Genomic DNA, 17,000 nt, shown 5'->3' with positions numbered 1-17,000 from the left:
TGCAGACAGCTGAATAGTATACAGCACTGCTCTGTGCGTCTGTGTGTCTGGCCACCATTTTGGTCCAGACTGAAATAATGGTGAACATGTTACATCGACGGCTGCACGGTGGCGCAGCAGGTAGTGCGGGTGCCTCACAGCAAGAAGGTTGCCGGTTCGATCCCTGGGTCAGACGGGGCCTTTCTGTGTGAAGTTTGTATGTTCTTCCCGTGCATGCGTGGGTTCTCTCCGGGTACTCCGGCTTCCTCCCACAGACCAAAAACATGCTCATTAGGTTAATTGATGACTCTAAAATTGTCCGTAGGTGTGAGTGTGAGTGTGAATGTTTGTCTGTCTTTGCATGTGGCCCTGCAATCGGCTGGCGACCGGTTCAGGGTGTACCCTGCCTCTCGCCCATTGTAGCTGGGATAGGCTCCAGCCCCCCGCAACCCCGAAAGGGATAGGCGGTATAGATAATGGATGGATGGATGGATGTTACATCGACATCACCATGTCGGCATTGTCATTATGAGCATGTTAGCATGCATGAAATTAGCATTTAGCTCCAGAGATGTACAGCTGCAGAGTGCTGTTAGCATGGCTGTAGACTCTTCAGTGCATTGACACATACATGGACAATGTAACATTCAGTCTCTTGGCTCTCATGAAGCTGTGGCTTCACTGTGTTATGCTTATATAGTTTACATCTTATGCTCAGACTTATTTTGCGAGTACAACATAGCTTTGTTTGTGGCCTTTTTGGAAGGACCGGGGTGTAAGATTTAGGGGATCTATTGGCAGAGTATGGCAGAAATGGAATATACTGCGCGATTGGCTCTCACTTTGTTGTCACTTGCATTGCATCAAACAACATTTGCATAACGTTGAGCTCTTCTCAGCTGTCCCCTGTAGTGCTGCGGGGCACCTTTTATATCTCTGTAACTAACTGAGCATCTTCTGACTGCAGCACAAGGTACCATCCATGATGAATAACAGCCTATTGCTGTTGGTGCTGGTTTTTGAGTCTGTGTGTGTGAAGAGCTCGTTAGTCTTGTTTCTTAGAGTTTTGTTTGAGTCAGCCCCTGATTTTCTATACCTATGACAAACATTAAATGGTTCACTCAGTTCCAAGTTGTAGCTAATTTTGCTGCAAATTCACAATAACTGAACTGTGTTGCAGCATCAAAATAATGCATGTGCAAATGTGAAAACGGACAGCATACTCCTTTAACGTCTATTCAGGCCAGACTCTCTTCAGTGTTTGGGTTCCTTTGGATTCCATCCATTTAGACGTAATGGCATTCATTCCAGGAAATCATGAAGATACAATTCAGAGGCTCTGTTTTTATAATCAGAAACGAGGGGCTCCTCTTTTTTTCCATTATTTTTCCAATCAAAGCCGCAGTATTTCATTCCTCCTCAGTGTAAAAGATTGTTTTCCTTCAGCGGTATAGCTCATGCAATGTAGTCTGTGACCTCCACACGTTTCACTTCTACGGAAAACATTTTCCTCCCTCCATTCCTCCATGCACAATTAATTTCAGATGTCACTTGTAGGTGGCTGGCAAATTCCTGAAATACTTGTGTTTTTGTTTTTTTTCTCCGCCTCACTGTATTCCAGTAAGTACAAATTGGAGATCTGTGCATCTGAAGGAGCAATGGAAATGAAGTGAGACAGACTGAAAACAAGCCTTGTGCTGCTGGTGCCCTACAGAGAGGGACTTATTCAAAATGCCACGCTCAACTTGAAGCTACATTTGACATTATTTTGGTTGGCACCCCATCCAGAGCCACTGAGACACAGTGGTCAGATGTCCATGCTGCCCTACAAAGGCAGACAGCAGTAACCACAGAAGAGCTTAAATTTCCAGGCTGAATGAGTAAACTGGAAGTGGAAGCATGTAATTCTTAAACATCCTAATCGTCTTAAACATATTATTTTACAACACAAAATCATTGTCATGATTCTGTGGAAAACCTTCAGGAAGGGAAAACAGCATCCACAAACAGACCATTTAATACATCTAAAGATGTTATCATCCTGAAGTCAGCCATATTATTTTAATTGCCCACGTGCAGCCTTAATTTTAATTAACTTTAATTTTAACAAGCTTAAACAGCCATTAATGTTTTCGTGGAACAAGCACCACATATTCTTTTGTGGTGGATCAACATAGTGTAATATTCATTATTTGGCACACATTTGCTGGCAAGAAGTAGATGTTAGACCTTTTTGTCTGTAGAATATGAATATCTACATTCTGCTAAAGTGAACACATCAAGCACAGTGGTATAGGATTGTTGGACTACAGCCAGCTTTAGTCAAGACCAGCTTTGACAGCTAACTCTAACTGGATTTGACTCTTGCTTTAACTTTGTGGTTGACTGTTTGGTTTTAAGCTGTGTTTTTTTGAAATGATACATTTCAATGGCATCAACAAAATCTTGACTAATTACTGCATTTTGGATCAGTAAGACAGCATGATTTTTATTTTTTATTTTTTATTTTTTTTGTAGCCGCTTGAAGGTGGAGATGCTACAAGGTAAGGATGGAAACAAGCACTTAACTTGGTGGGCTCAGTTCTGGACAATATGTTTGCGAGGGTGGAAGCCACAAAGGCAGCTCTGTGCTTCAGCATGAGCTCTGAGTGGCTCTGCTGGCAGGCACACATTGATAGTATTGTGTGTAATCCATGGGACCCAGTGTTCAGTCATACCCCCACAATGTCACATGAATTCATCCAGATGTGTTGAGTGTGCTTCACGAGAGGAGAATCATGTTTTTACTAAAAGAAAATGCAAAAATAGGGCAATAGTACTGTAGCTCTTTCACTGTATCATAGCATCAATATGAGTTGTCACAAGGAACAAGGCCTACACCTAATATTTATCTCTGCAGCTAAAATTGGCAGTGTAGATCGTGTATCACCTCTTGCACTCTGACATGAAAAATCTACGCTGAGAGGTTGGATAAATATAGGCCCTGAACTAACTATGGAGGTATCCACACTTAGAATCAACCCAAATTCCAAAAACATCTGAAAACACCTCCCAAGCCTGCTTCTGTCAAATATCACAACTCCTCGCCTCAAAACAGCTCCTGATGCCTGCCATTGGCACATCAGGAATGAGTTTGGCTGTGCAGGAATGAGAGAAGGGGAACAAACATAACCTCATCCTCAGGAGTATTATCCTATTTTTGTGGCACATTTCTATTTATCTCTCCCTTCGCCTCCACCTCTGATTTCCTCAAGATCAGGGAGAATAGTAGAAAAGGCAGAGATGAAACGCAGTTTACCGCCTCTCTCCTTGCCGCCTCGCCCCCTCTCCCACCATCGCCCACCTTCCTCGTTGGCTCCAATTAAATTGGCCCTGGTTCCTCTTACGTAATAAAACCCTAATAAAACCCCCTATCTGCTTCCTGTGCAGGTTCATAGTGTGGTTAATGAAGCTGCTATCAGCTCACAGAGCAGGACAAGGTCTTATTAGAGCCAGTGGAATGTGGCGAGGCCCACTGGATCACAGACTCCCAGCTCATTAGAGAGCATCTGTAGCGGCCCACTTACTGTACATGGGAGACTGACTACCTGATTGGGTGATAGACTGACTGGCTGACCAGACTGATTGACCTGTACTTTTATAATGTATCCACTTTCTCTCCATGTGCCTTGTTTACTTCAGTTTCTCTTTGTGATTTCAAGCTAGGACTAAAATAATCACCTTGTTAGGGTTGACAGTCAAAGGTCCACAAAGACAGCAAGGATTTTTACTTCTTTAAAGCCCTTTTGTGTAGAAGTTTAGTTGACTACAGCTTCTTTCTTAAAGTCAATCTGATAACATGGATTTTTGGTTGGAAAAAAGGAGACAATACCTTAGACTTAGGCTTAGACTTAGATTTAGACTTTATTTTACTGATCCCAAACATAAAACATAAGTTTAGGTGCATGTTTAACCTGCTGCATTAACATTACCTACCATTAGGAATCGTTGAAATCAATATAATCCAAAATGGTTTCTGACATGTTTTAGCTATGACGTATAACCTGCATTACTCTTTTGACCTTCAGGAAACAGCATAATCTTTGTATTACCTTATATAGCCGATAAGGCAAACATGTTAGCAAATAGCTGCTTGTTTCCACATAGCTGACACAGAGCAACAGTAGTTTTTATTTGCAGTATAACACCTGACTAATGCAAAGTTTCTTTTGGTTGCTAACTTTTTATGTCTACCATAATGCTGTGTAGGGTAGTGCACAGTGGTTTTATTGAAGCCTTTTCAGTGAAAACTGAAAGCACACTGATGAGAATAGTGATAGTGAATCAGAATAGTAAAGTTGGAGGCCAGAAAACCAAATGAGGAAGGAAACTGCTGAGATGGATGATAATACCATGTAGGTTTGCCACTATGAGCAACCCCTTTCACATTAGCGATAGTCATTTGATTTATTATTCATATAAAAATTTGGATTGTGCAATTTCAAGCTCCATACTATAGCATGTGGTAAATGGACCAGACAGTTGTATTTGAACATTGCCTTGTTTTACAGAGGGACAGTCAGCAAGCCTATAGTTTATAGCTATAGTGTATATAGCTTATAAAACTTAATGGTTTTTTTGAAGGTATTTTTAGATATATTAGACTCTTCAAGCCATCTGGATGAAAAAAAGTCTGTATATATAATACAGATTTTTAATCAATTTTATAAATTGCATTTGTAGTCCTTAATCTAAATGAAGAAGGTAGTTGGAACTAACATTTTTCCCTGATTATTTTGTATGATAGAAGAAAAATACAAACTCATTATTGTAATAGATTTGCACCTTGGGAAACAGGATAGCAATCTTTCATAACGTGCAGCAGGTTTAAATTCTGCTTTGCTTTGTGCACACCTTGAGACAGACTCGTCCTTTTGCACTTCCCTGTTTCTTTGAATACATTTCAACAAATGGGTAAGAAGAAGTCATTTGTGAGTTATTGTACACATGGAGGGGGCGAGAGCTAATAACACAGAAAATGCAAATACATTATTCCAGTGCAGGAAATGTGACAGTTATGCCAATCACTCCAAGCATGTCTGGTGCCTGCATGTTCTGCAGTGGAGTTAGTGGATGCGTCTGTTGGTGGAGACACTGATATCTGACTGTTTGATGGATTAACAACTGTTGAATGTTGTAACAGTTTTTTGGAAGGTGAATTATTCCTTCAACCCCCTGAGGTGGGTGAAGCTGCCCTGCCATAACCAACAGTTCAGAGAGCGAATGCAGGAACATTGCTCTTTAAAGATTATGCCTCAGCAATGAATCACTCAGTGAATCACTCAGTATTTTATGCACTTGGAATTATTGCTATAAACCCTTAAATATGGCTGTAATATCACTATACTTTAACATTTCACTCCATGCACTGCAATGTTTAATAGAAGTAATCCATCTTGTGTGTTATTCGTCCTTGCATGCTCCCCTCAAGCGAAGTCAATAGGTCACATCAAGAAAGGTTACGAGGGTCGAGCTCCCTGGGGCTTTCATGTCAAGCAAATCTGTTAACCAGCCTATTATTGTTCATTTCAGTCCTTGGCTTTATGTTATGTTTAGGTTTTGCATGTATAATACCTCTTGGCCCGGTAGCACTTTGCGTGAGGAAGCGTCCCTTCATCCCATCATCCGCCCAAAGGGGCCTCTGAAACAGAGCATTATTGTCTGGGAGTTCAGAGCAGACCAGTGTTGGTTAAGATGTTGCATTTCCTCTGCTCCCAGGGTGGAGTTCATTAGAGGTCTTCTCTAAGCAGAAATGGATGAAGAAAGGCTGGAAAAAAGGAGTCAGAAGAAAAGAATAGGGACAGAGATTAGATGGGAAGTTTGAGGGGGGATCGGAGCCTGACTGGGGGCCCGGGAGAGATGGGCCTTTCCTCTAAAGGGATTCATTATGGTAACAGGATAGCCCTGTCTGGGATAATGGAGCGGAGAGTAGAGGAAGAGGCCATGTGGGCTGAGAGCAGCATGATATTGATGCTTTTTTCCTGGACAGAGGCCGTTCTCCACAAAAATCCAGCCTCAAATACCCTGTAACAAGAGCTGTGTTGTGGTTCAGAGAAAGCCCCAAAAGATGTTGTGTTGGGGATAGAGGGTTTGTACGAATTCAGCTGATGTGGAGGCAGATAGGATTCCTTAGAAAGTGGTTAGTCTCAATTGCCTCAGCAGGAAAAACATTTGCTTATTTCAAGTCATGGGACACCCAAAATAGATTACTTCTCTTATCATATTTCATTATCCTGCAATTTGCATGAATGTGGACAAAAGGCAATTCTATTAAGCTGTTGATTTAAAAATTTCTCTGATAAGAATGTGAGTCAAGAGCCATAGTTTCATTTGGGTTCATTTTGTCAAACAGAATGTAGGGGCTGAGTGCAGGGCGTGCCTTCCTCTGCTGTGTTTAGGTAGCAGGCGTGGGGGTAAAGAGACACGGGCCAGAAGCCCCCATGCTCCAACAGCAGGTTTCAATTCTCCACCAGCAAGGCAGGTTAACTTATGCAGACACCAATATGTGAATTTGGCCAGGTTTATTTTCTTTTGATTAAATAGGCATTTGGGGCATGTGCAGCCAGGCTTGAGCCTCTATAATGCCTTTGTTCTGCGTGCCCTCAACTGGGGGAGGGAAAGTGGAGGGAGACAAGGTGAGAGAGGAGCCGGATGAGGAAAGAAGGAAGAAGTGGTAATACACCCCTCTCCTCTATTCCCTCTGACATCTTTGCCATCTTCTCTATCGTCTTCTCTCCCATGTCAGAGCTCTGGCACGAAATTCCACACATGCCTTTAATTTGAAATGAGGCGGCTCAGGAGTGAAGTTATCTTACCGCTGTGGAATTTTCCACTCTTGCCTCCGACGTGAGCCCAGAAGCAATTAAGCAAAAAGAGGAGTGGGATGTATTATCGGATTGGAAAACCGGGGCGATGGCTGTCTGTGAATGAAAGCAAATGCAGCACTTGCTTCAGTTTGTTCAGGCCAGTGTTTATCAGAGAGTGTGGGTGAGAGTGGCAGGATGGAGAGATAACGATGAGAACGTGAGAGGTGACGGAGGGATAAATACCGCAGTCCTTTCTGGAGTCTCTGGGCTGAAGGGGCCATGAGCACTGAGGATGAAGTGAAAGAGAATGGTTGTAAGAATATTTATCTTAACCTAGATGACCTCTGCTCGTTATCTCGCTGTCCCCCCTCACTCATTCAGAAAATGTTTGCCCGTTACCCCTCACATGATGAGCTGCATCTCAACTGAGTCATGCCTTTTAATAGGCTTCCCAGCCCCAACAGAATAATGACCACTGTTACATAAAAATGGAAAAGACAACATTCTACACTCTGCATCCCACAAAACAACTCCTCTTCCTCTGGGGAATATGCAAGCATTGAGTAACCCACTGACTGTGTGATGGATGTGGGATATGTTAGATCCGTGGATCTCTGTTTGACCACCTGGCCTGCTTTTGTACTCACGTCCTTGGTTTGGTTTTTGCTCCTTTTGTCTAACTGCTGAAGAAAAGCTGGGTTATAAAAAGAACAGTGATGGAAGGCCTTTGAAGTTTTCTGCGAGAAATTGTGGAGAGGAGTAGGGAAACAGTTGGGTCCCTTCTACTTGAAATAGTAATTATGCTAACGCTTTGATATTTTGGATACTGGGAGCACACGTTCAAGCCTCCTATTCTCAGAGCTGTACAAGACAGACAATTTTCCCATTCTCCTGAATAATAACTGCATTGATGTTGAGAAAAGATCTTTATACCAAAGTGACTTCAGAGACGTGCGCTGCTTTTTGTCTCTCCCAGAATCTGAGAGGAAACCTCCTTTTCAAGCACTAATTGATATAGAGTCTAATGACCAGCTTTTTCTTCTTCTCTCTCTCAGTTGATGGCACTATTGTACGTCTCCTGCACAGCTAACAAGAGAATTCACACATCGGCATTGTGTGAAATATGGGCTACGCTCAGGCCCGGATATAGTTTCTGTTTGTCCAAGCCATAATCCTGGAGCAGCTCTCAAATATACTGGATCCACAAAAAGGATTTTATCTTGACTGATATACATTACAAATAGGAAGGGGTTCCTCAGGGTGCAACAGCACTTTGGCAGTCAGTCATCTTCTCCGTCATCTGGAGTTGGGAAAACGTATGACTGTGTCGCAATGAGCTATTAGCAGGAAGTAAAGAGAGTACCACTATGAGCCCTTTGCACCAGTTTCAGTTACATGAAACCCACCCCTGCTGTCTGGCCAACTCCTGCTCTCCGCCCTGTGCTGCAAATGAAAACATGGGTGTGTGCCGGAGGAAGAGGGAAGGAAGGAAGAAATATCTTTTTTCTGAAATCTCTCTTTTCTCGTCTGGATATTGAGACATTAAAAAAAACAACAACTCACAGATCAATGTGAGGACAAGGCAGTTTTTTCATCATGTACGATCATGGAGACAGAGTGGGACATAGAGATTGAGGCAGTAGTTATGATGGAAACTCAGGACAGTAAAGGACTGAATGAAAGCTAAAGACAGAAAAAGAACAAGGAGACAGAGGAAGAGTTGTGTAAAGACTGGGGCAGTCTTCTGAGGAAGGAGGTGAGCAGTTGAGAGCTGTGGGTTGTCTGGTCCAGCAGAGAGTCTGTGTCCTCTCCCTGACCTCAGACACAAGGAGGTGACACTGCTGTCTGCCTCTCAACACTCAATATCAATAACCGCATTGACATCACATGAGGAGGAACTGAACTGAACATGAGGAGGAAGGAGGGGATGGGAAGTGTGTGTGAAACCTCCACTTTTTCTTTTAAATACTAGTTTTCTTAAATTTAGTGGCTAGAGCACAGACACCGAAATCATCCACCTGTCACTAAAGACTCATTGCTTTGGTGTGTACTGTGAAAAGCCTCATCTAAAATAAGAAAGTATAACAGAAAACACTACTGTTAGCATGAAGTTCTTAAAGTAGCTGTGCTGAATCATAAGTTGCAACTTACTTTTTAAGTCTGCAAAAAAAAAAGAAAAGAAAAAGAAAAAAAAAAAGAAAATATTTTGTGTTTGACCTTGGCACTTCATCAGGGTGGTGGACAGTTTCTCTTTCAGACCACAGACAGCAGTAGATTTGTTTCATTTGTGTTGTGGATCAGTTGTTTTTTATGTAACTTGTGATGTCCTCCCAGCAAACAGAAGGCACAGTGTTGTCTTTCATTGCCTGCAGTGAACAGGGCCACGGCATTGGCCACACAAGCTAATTCTCTGACTTTAATTTCCCCTTCACAGAGTTATTCTAATTGTAGTATACAAAGCATATGCTTGAATATCTTATAACTCATGTTAATGTCATCATATTCTCTCAGGTTTGTCTTCTCAATTAGTTAAAGCATTGTCTTAGCTAAGGAACATCTCCTGGCAGCAGGAAGCAACAGATTTGGATGTGTGCTACCTGCTGAGTTCACCAGCTAGTTGCTAACTTTGTCTATTGACTGTTTGGTGCTGGGCAGGACGTGTACAGTGGGTTCATCTGAGCTTTTTTTTATTGTGGTTGAAAATGACACAATGAGAGCAGTGAGAGCTGTGTGTTGCAAAACCAAAACTGAGTTTTTTTTTAAATGAGCTGTAAGATGCTAAAACGCTCTGTACTGAGAGGAACTGTAGAGATGGCCGGTGATTCTCCCTGAACTCATCACACCTGTCACATTACACACAGTCATTTGATACATTGTTTAATTCAAAAGTTTGATAAGTGCGCATTTTAAACTGGGCAATTTGGGCAAATTATTTTTGCTGAAAATCAGTTAAAGCCTAAAACAATGAGTTTTTACATATATTGTTACATCAGATATATCTGAAACTAGGTCTCATTTGTAGATTCTTACTTATCATAACACAGTTACCATATACCATTTACCAATACAGCTGACAGACTAGAAGTGTATCATTTAGAATGATTTCTCATATACCAGTAGGACTGATACAAATGGAAATTTTCTCACTTTTCAGGTAATTGTTTGGTCTTTCATTATTTTATTTATTGTTTATGCTAGCATTGGCCAAATGACTGAATTCTCCTGTTATTATCACCAAATCTTTTAGCTGACCAGTATGCTTATAATCCTGAAAACCTGATATGTTTTTTCTAAAAAGTACAGGATAATATATAAGTAAATGTGACCAGGACTCAGCTCAAAAAATAAAATAAAATAAAATAAAATAAAATAAAATAAAATAAAATAAAATAAAATAAAATAAAATAAGAAAAAAAAAAAAAAAAAAAACACTGGAACAGTTTTCCTAAAAGGAGAGTTGTTACTCTGCTCACCTTTAACGTTTAAATCCATTCAGACAGTGGCACAGGGGCAAAGTGTATACAAGCGGTCAAGCAGACTCAAGAGAAATGGCAGGATTTAGTTAAAACATGTGGTTCAGGGAGTGAGGGACTTACGTCCTCAAATGTCTCTGGGCGCTTTTTAAACTAACGTACTCCAAATCAGAAATGAAGTCTTTAGGCACACAGGCTCACTGGACCATACCATTCATATTTCCATGTGGCGTCCACCCAGAATCTGTCCCATGACCCGTTTCAGGGCTCGGACCAGAGTAAAAGTAGTACTCTGCCGTGAGTGATGCGGAGACAGCAGTTGTTGTTGATTTTGGAAGCCAGAGTTACCCAGTGTGAACTTCGCAGAGTTAGTCCAGCCTGGGCCTGCTTATCCGTGCTCTGGCTGTCTCACCAGACCCTCACCGCTCGCCTGCCTGCTGGGCTTCCTGTGCTGGGGAAAGGGAGTTAAAGCGGGAGGCGGGTGGCACGCAGCCAGGAGCATGTGTGAGCAATCTGTAGAGCCAGACCAGTCCAGGAGGGTGTGTGCGTGTGTGTGAAGGCTGGGGCTGCTGTGTGTTTGTGAGGGTGGTGAGGGGTTGCCATACCTGCTCTGTGTAATCACATCTTAATCATACCTTTCCATGTCGCTCTGCATTTAGCTGCGACATGCAATCTTCCAGTGGAAAGCTGGTGATGAGAGGTTTCAGTTTGAGGTGTAGTCTGCTGCCAGTAGAGGTCTGAAACACAACTCCATTTTTCTCTTCTCTGGCACTGCAAATGATTCTCCTCAAAATCTCATTTGATTTCCATGTAGAACACAAAATTTACAAAAGGTGGGTTTCTCTCTGGAGGACTTATTTGTTTGTTTGCTTTCATAATGCCCAGATTACTGGAAAGTGTGCTACTGCGCACGAACACAAACCAGTGACCCTGATCCTGCGGGGTCCATCCCCACGACCACCACCCCTGAGGCCTGGAGAGCCTCTGAGCCCTGACCCATGAAAGTGACTGCCCGGCCCTCTGAGATTAACCTCTGACCTCTACCTTCACTAATATTTGACCCTTATTCAACCCCCACAGAGACACTACAGAGCCCCATTCAGATGGCAGACTCCCTGGCAGCTTGTTAGACAGACAGACACTGTGGGCTCGTGTTCGGGCTAGACCAAACATTGCGCTTTGGATTGCTACCCTGAGACGCTCTTTACAGTTTACTCCAGCCTGCATGAGCTGCAGTGTTTGAGACATGACTTTGCTCTGTTTGTCCCAGAGCAATTTATTAGTATAATTTCCTCTCCACCTCTGGGACAGCAAACTCCCTTCATTTCATAACTTAGCAGAGCTGCAGATCACAGCCAATCCAGTTCTCTCCCCAAATAAGGAGCACCAGCAGCCTGTTTGCTGTGGACAGCTCACTGAGACACAGAGGGACCTGTTAGGAGCTGGAACCTTGTTTTCGGAAATGCTTTTTTCATCACGTGGATGCTGGATGTAGCATATGGTTGCCAACGTGGACTTGGCGCATAGCTTGAACTCCTGAAGTAAGTCTGTATGTGTATAATGTGTGGAGGAGTATTCCAAGAAAGTTGATGCATCAGCCCAAAACAACACGCTCCCTCCTTCGACCTACATGGTAGCCCATTAAACTGACATGACAAATGGAATGTCTTTGCTCTACAAATAATCAGCATGTGGGTGTAAACTTAAAAGCTCATGCTATAATTATGATGGATGCCTTTTGTTACTGTACTTCTTCAGAGTTGCTGTCAGTGGAGTGCTCAAAGGCAAAAAACTGCTTATTGATGGAATCAAGCCGTCTTGAACTCTTGTATTTATACAAGTGTGTGTGTGTTATCAGGTTTGTTTTGGAGTACTATCAAAAAGACGTGGTATCGGTTTTCCCATGCTGTTATCTCTTGGAATGTGGCTTGTCATTGGCTGGCTTCCCACAGAGATGGGATGGGTGTGTCTCCAACCACAGACACTGTCCAGAGTGACTGAGGACACATAGTTTGTCTGGGAATCAAGAAGTGGCATTGATACACACGGCAGTGTTTCATCAAAACTGCATTAATTAATTTCTTTTGGCCACTTGGGGGATGTGGAACAAACTGTAAACTCTAACAACACTGACATATTATCACCTGATTAAAATTGATGTGGAACTTGTTCGCAAACACTTGTCTATTTAAATATGTAGGAGACACAGAGAAATGTTAGGATTCATTTAAAGTCATGTTTATGTCAATGTGATTAACAGAGTCCACTCTCCTTTTAGCTGTAATTTTGATCTCTGCCAGCTTCTGAGGGAAATATCTGGCTCTTTAGCGGCTAAATGCTCCTCTGTGTTCATCAGCGAGTCTCTAAATGTGTCTATTTGCTGGGCAGGTAGGGTACTATGACCAGTTGCTACCTGATAAGATCGGTGACACTGAATCAAAACACTTAAGCTGCAGGCCGTAAAGCAAAGAGCTGAATGACATTAAAACTCAAGTACGGCTGACAGGAACCGCAGAGTCAGGTGATAATTCTTTGTTGGTTTGTCACTATGAGTGGCATCTTCAACATAAGGCGTTTTTCTTTTTTGTATTGTTCATATAAATATATTGATTACTGCGGCTTTAAATTTTGTATGCGAATGGCTCCTCAGGATGCTAAAATCCTCAAATTCCTAGAAAAAAATACTGAGCATAACAGCTTAAGGAAATTTTTCCCGGTCAGAGCTGGGAAAAGTAACATGTGTTGCATTGCATTATGGTTGACTGAAGCCACAGCTGGCTGAGAAAGTGGGATCTTTGCCTCTCGTACAATGGATTTCTCTCATTCCGATGACTGGACTTTAGTGTCAAAATGGTGACTTAACAAAGGGGACTTTAATTATTCTATGTATGATTGAAACAGAATGGGCCCAAACACAGACATGGATCAACAACAACTGTTTGTAACAGCAGCAAAGTGTTTAATTGTGGATTTTTCTATTGCAGTAATTCACTCTTGAAGCACAGGTGGAAGGAAACACTGTTATCACAAAATCTACCTCACTGCCAACTTCTACACCGAACCACTTGGGTCAATATTTTCATAGTTGTCTTTTACCTTGTCTCATTTCCGCAGACATCAGCGAGGTTGATGCTGCTTGACGGTAAAACCCTGTAATACCCACTAACTGAGGGAGGGTGGGGAGGCGGCAGAAAGCGACCACTAAACGGGCCCTCCAAAGGGCCTCACTATGTTGGTGGTCCTCCCCGCCTCAGATTTTATGGCACAGTCTAGTCAGTGCTTTCAGGGCTTTCTTGGACGGCAAAAGGGGCAAGTAGACGTGGAATGCTCTAATGTCTTGCATGTGGGGAAGCACCCTGATGTGTATGAAGGTCTATTCTTCTGTTAAACAATGATGGCAGTGGAGACTACTGTAAAGAGGCACTGCTTCTATAGCTGACACAGTGCCAGCTGTGGTGGGATGACTGCCTTTATGTGAAATTAAACACCATTTTTAAAAAATGATGAACAAGAAGAGGAAGAGGAATAAAACTTTGTCGATAATCCATAATTAGTGGAGCGTGCAGCTGTTATAAATTATTAGCCACATTACACCTTATCCCATCTCCCTTTGGCTGCAGCATCGAGGCTCCATGACCGCTTTGTGTCCCTGACTCCCACCACTGTCCCTGAGCTGCAGCTGGACTGCAGATTACTGCTGTTTACAGAGGAAGCGGGAGCTGGTGGAGGTGGCTGGTTGGGTAGTTGGTTGCTGGCTTCAGATCACAGGTTGTGTGCATACAAACCTCAGAGCAAAACAGGCCATGCCAGACAGCCCTAGATCTGCCCTGCAACATGACAGGGCTCTTACCCTGCACTGCACTATTCATGCTTTCACCAGCACACACATCACTGAATTTATTAGCAGAGGATTGAGAGTGGGAGGAAATGTGCTTTTATGCACCTCATAGCTATGAAAATGCATTTTACATATTGCATTTTAAAAATTTTAATTTTTAACATTCTGCAAGCATGAGTTGCACTTTCAAGCAAACAACAACAGAGTGAATTGATTTTGTGTTTTGGAGAGCCCACCAATTATCAATATAACATTTTATCTTTGATACCCACCAATTTGCCCATACATTACGTTTAATCAATTTCATATTACTAATTCATGTCTACTCAGTATGTATTTAGATGGAAGGTACAAGCTATTTTTTGTCATGTGTACTAGCCTTTGTAGAGTAACTACACCCAGCTGTGATGTCACGGCCTATTGGCACACCCTGGAGTACACCTGTACATCACTGCAGCAAAGGGGACATTCAAACCTACGGTGGTCAGCAAAATCATGGATTTCAGCAGCTGTTAAGTTGCTCTTTAATGTGAAATGTTTTACTGCGTGTCTGAACTGCTGTTATGGCACATAGTGGGCATTCAAACTGTGACTGGGGCTGCATTGGTGGGGGCCTGTTTTTTAAGTTACAAGTGAGACAACGAGCTATGATCCTGGAAGTCCAGTTTGAGTAACAAATGAATATGTTTAAAGGCTTTTCACACAGACAGGATTTTACAAGTATGGAAATGTATCACAGCAGCAACTGTTTCATCTTTTGTCACGACAATGAGGTGAAATGAAACGCAGCTGCCCCATCACAAAGGAATGTGTGATTGCATGTGTTTGACTCGCCAATGCAGCACCTTGACAAATGACGCTGAAGCAAAAATTGAGCTTGGTTAGCTTTTTTGCCACATTGTTTTGCTGAAGCTCTCTGCATTGATTCCCCACTTCGTTGACAGACAGGCATCTCTCAAATGAATGAGATAACTGGGTGTTTTCATGCAGAGCTAAGTTGGTCTGAACACATCTCTCTGCAGCATCCCTCCTTCCCAGGCTTGTCTGGATGGGCTGAGGCTAGTCCAGACATGCCTGTAACACCTGCAGGACAAGGGGCGCCAAATGGTGCAGATGTTTCTTCGACAGGAGATTGCACCTACAAAGTTGGACAGATTATTTTGTCAGGTTATATAAACAAGGATATAGACATAAAAACTTCCCTATTCTGTGAATGAGAGGTTAATCAAACATGATTACAAACTGATTGGACACTATAGAACCTCACGATCAGTGAACCACTGAACTGTCACAAAGTGAACAAGCCAAGGTCAGTTTATGACTGCAAGCACAAATACTGCTCACATGTCTGAACACATGAGAACACATAATTTCTTGGATATTAATTCATATCCCAACAACACACACACTGTACACTGTACAGTTCAGTAATGAACAGATCAGATGGTAGCAAAAAAGGATTTACATAGGGATATATTTAAAAAAATGTGCTTATAAGGTACATAAAACCCTGAAAAAATATCCATTAAGTAGACAGGGTAAACATCAGGCTAGTAGCTGTTCATTAAATACAGAGTACTTAAAATAGGCAAACTGGATGTAGATACAGGTGATACACAGGGACTACACTGCATTTAGCGGGAGTCAATAAAGTTGTGCATTTGTTCTACATCAGTTATCACAGCCTCTTCTTCTATTATGTCCCTCCACCATGGTACATTATGTAATCACGGTACTACTTCTCTGTGTCTGTTGAAGAACAACACATGTTGGCAACTGTACAGTGCAGTGCATGTTCACCTTACAGAGCAGATGAACTGATTAGAAACTGAAGCACCTAGATGCATGCATTTACATACTAATGAGAGCACCATATCCTCTTCATGCTTTAAGATCCATTTATATTAATAGTGGTCACGTGAAGTATGTTGAGATGGACATGTGTGCTAATTACTGCATTAGTTTAGTAAATTAATGACCTCTGGCAGTACAGATTCTGTTTAATACATCATGCTGATTAGAACCAATGAGGATGGTCGGCAGCTCAAGTGCCTCCATTATATTGTGGAGTTGAGTAGGCATATTTTAGCACAAGTTTCATGCCTCTCAATTAACTTGTGCATAGATAATACTGTATGTAGACCTTCAAAATCTGAAAAGTGAAGAGTTCAGTTTGAGGTTGGAGCAGCTTGGGCAGCAGTAATTCACTACAGCGACATCTGTATTCAGCAGCCTTGGTCCTATGTCTTTGAGTAAACTCTGGAAGAATGATTCAGTGGTGATGCACTGTTTGACCGTGCATGCTGCCTCCAGTCTGCGTCAATGGACTCACAGTGAACTGCAGTGATCAGCAATTGCTGATAATGTTAATAAATGAGTTACTGGAAGTCAGTGGAACATGTCAAGTCCTGTGTGTGTATGCAGCTGCGTCGTAGGAGGTCCACACATTGTTGATTGGAAGCAGAGCTGATCGGGTGAGGCATACAGCACAATGGAGCATCCAGATTTAGTCCCAGAGCTTCCTGCTGTCCTCTGTCACGCTGTTTACACCAACACAAACTAGTGGTGAGGAGCAGCTGGCCAGATGCATGAATTATGAATCTGACACAGATGACACCCTCCTCAACTCCATCCTACAGCATGCAGCGCCGGAGCAGAAATAATGAGACAGGGACCAGGCCCCTGAGAGTTGCGGACTGAGCCTTTAACTTCATCTTTGAGCGACTCCTTGCCGCAGACCTCCAGCGTTGCACAGAACAACACAGAGAGGTTAGATTCCACTCAGGATCAACATGCTGAAAAACAACAAACACTTTTGGTCCTCTTGGCTCAACTTCTACGCTCGGTCTTACCTCTCAAGAGTGT

The sequence above is a fragment of the Chaetodon trifascialis genome, chromosome 18 (assembly GCF_039877785.1).
Source record: "Chaetodon trifascialis isolate fChaTrf1 chromosome 18, fChaTrf1.hap1, whole genome shotgun sequence".
Taxonomy (NCBI): Eukaryota; Metazoa; Chordata; class Actinopteri; order Chaetodontiformes; family Chaetodontidae; genus Chaetodon; species Chaetodon trifascialis.
Note: the sequence above shows the minus strand (reverse complement) of the source record.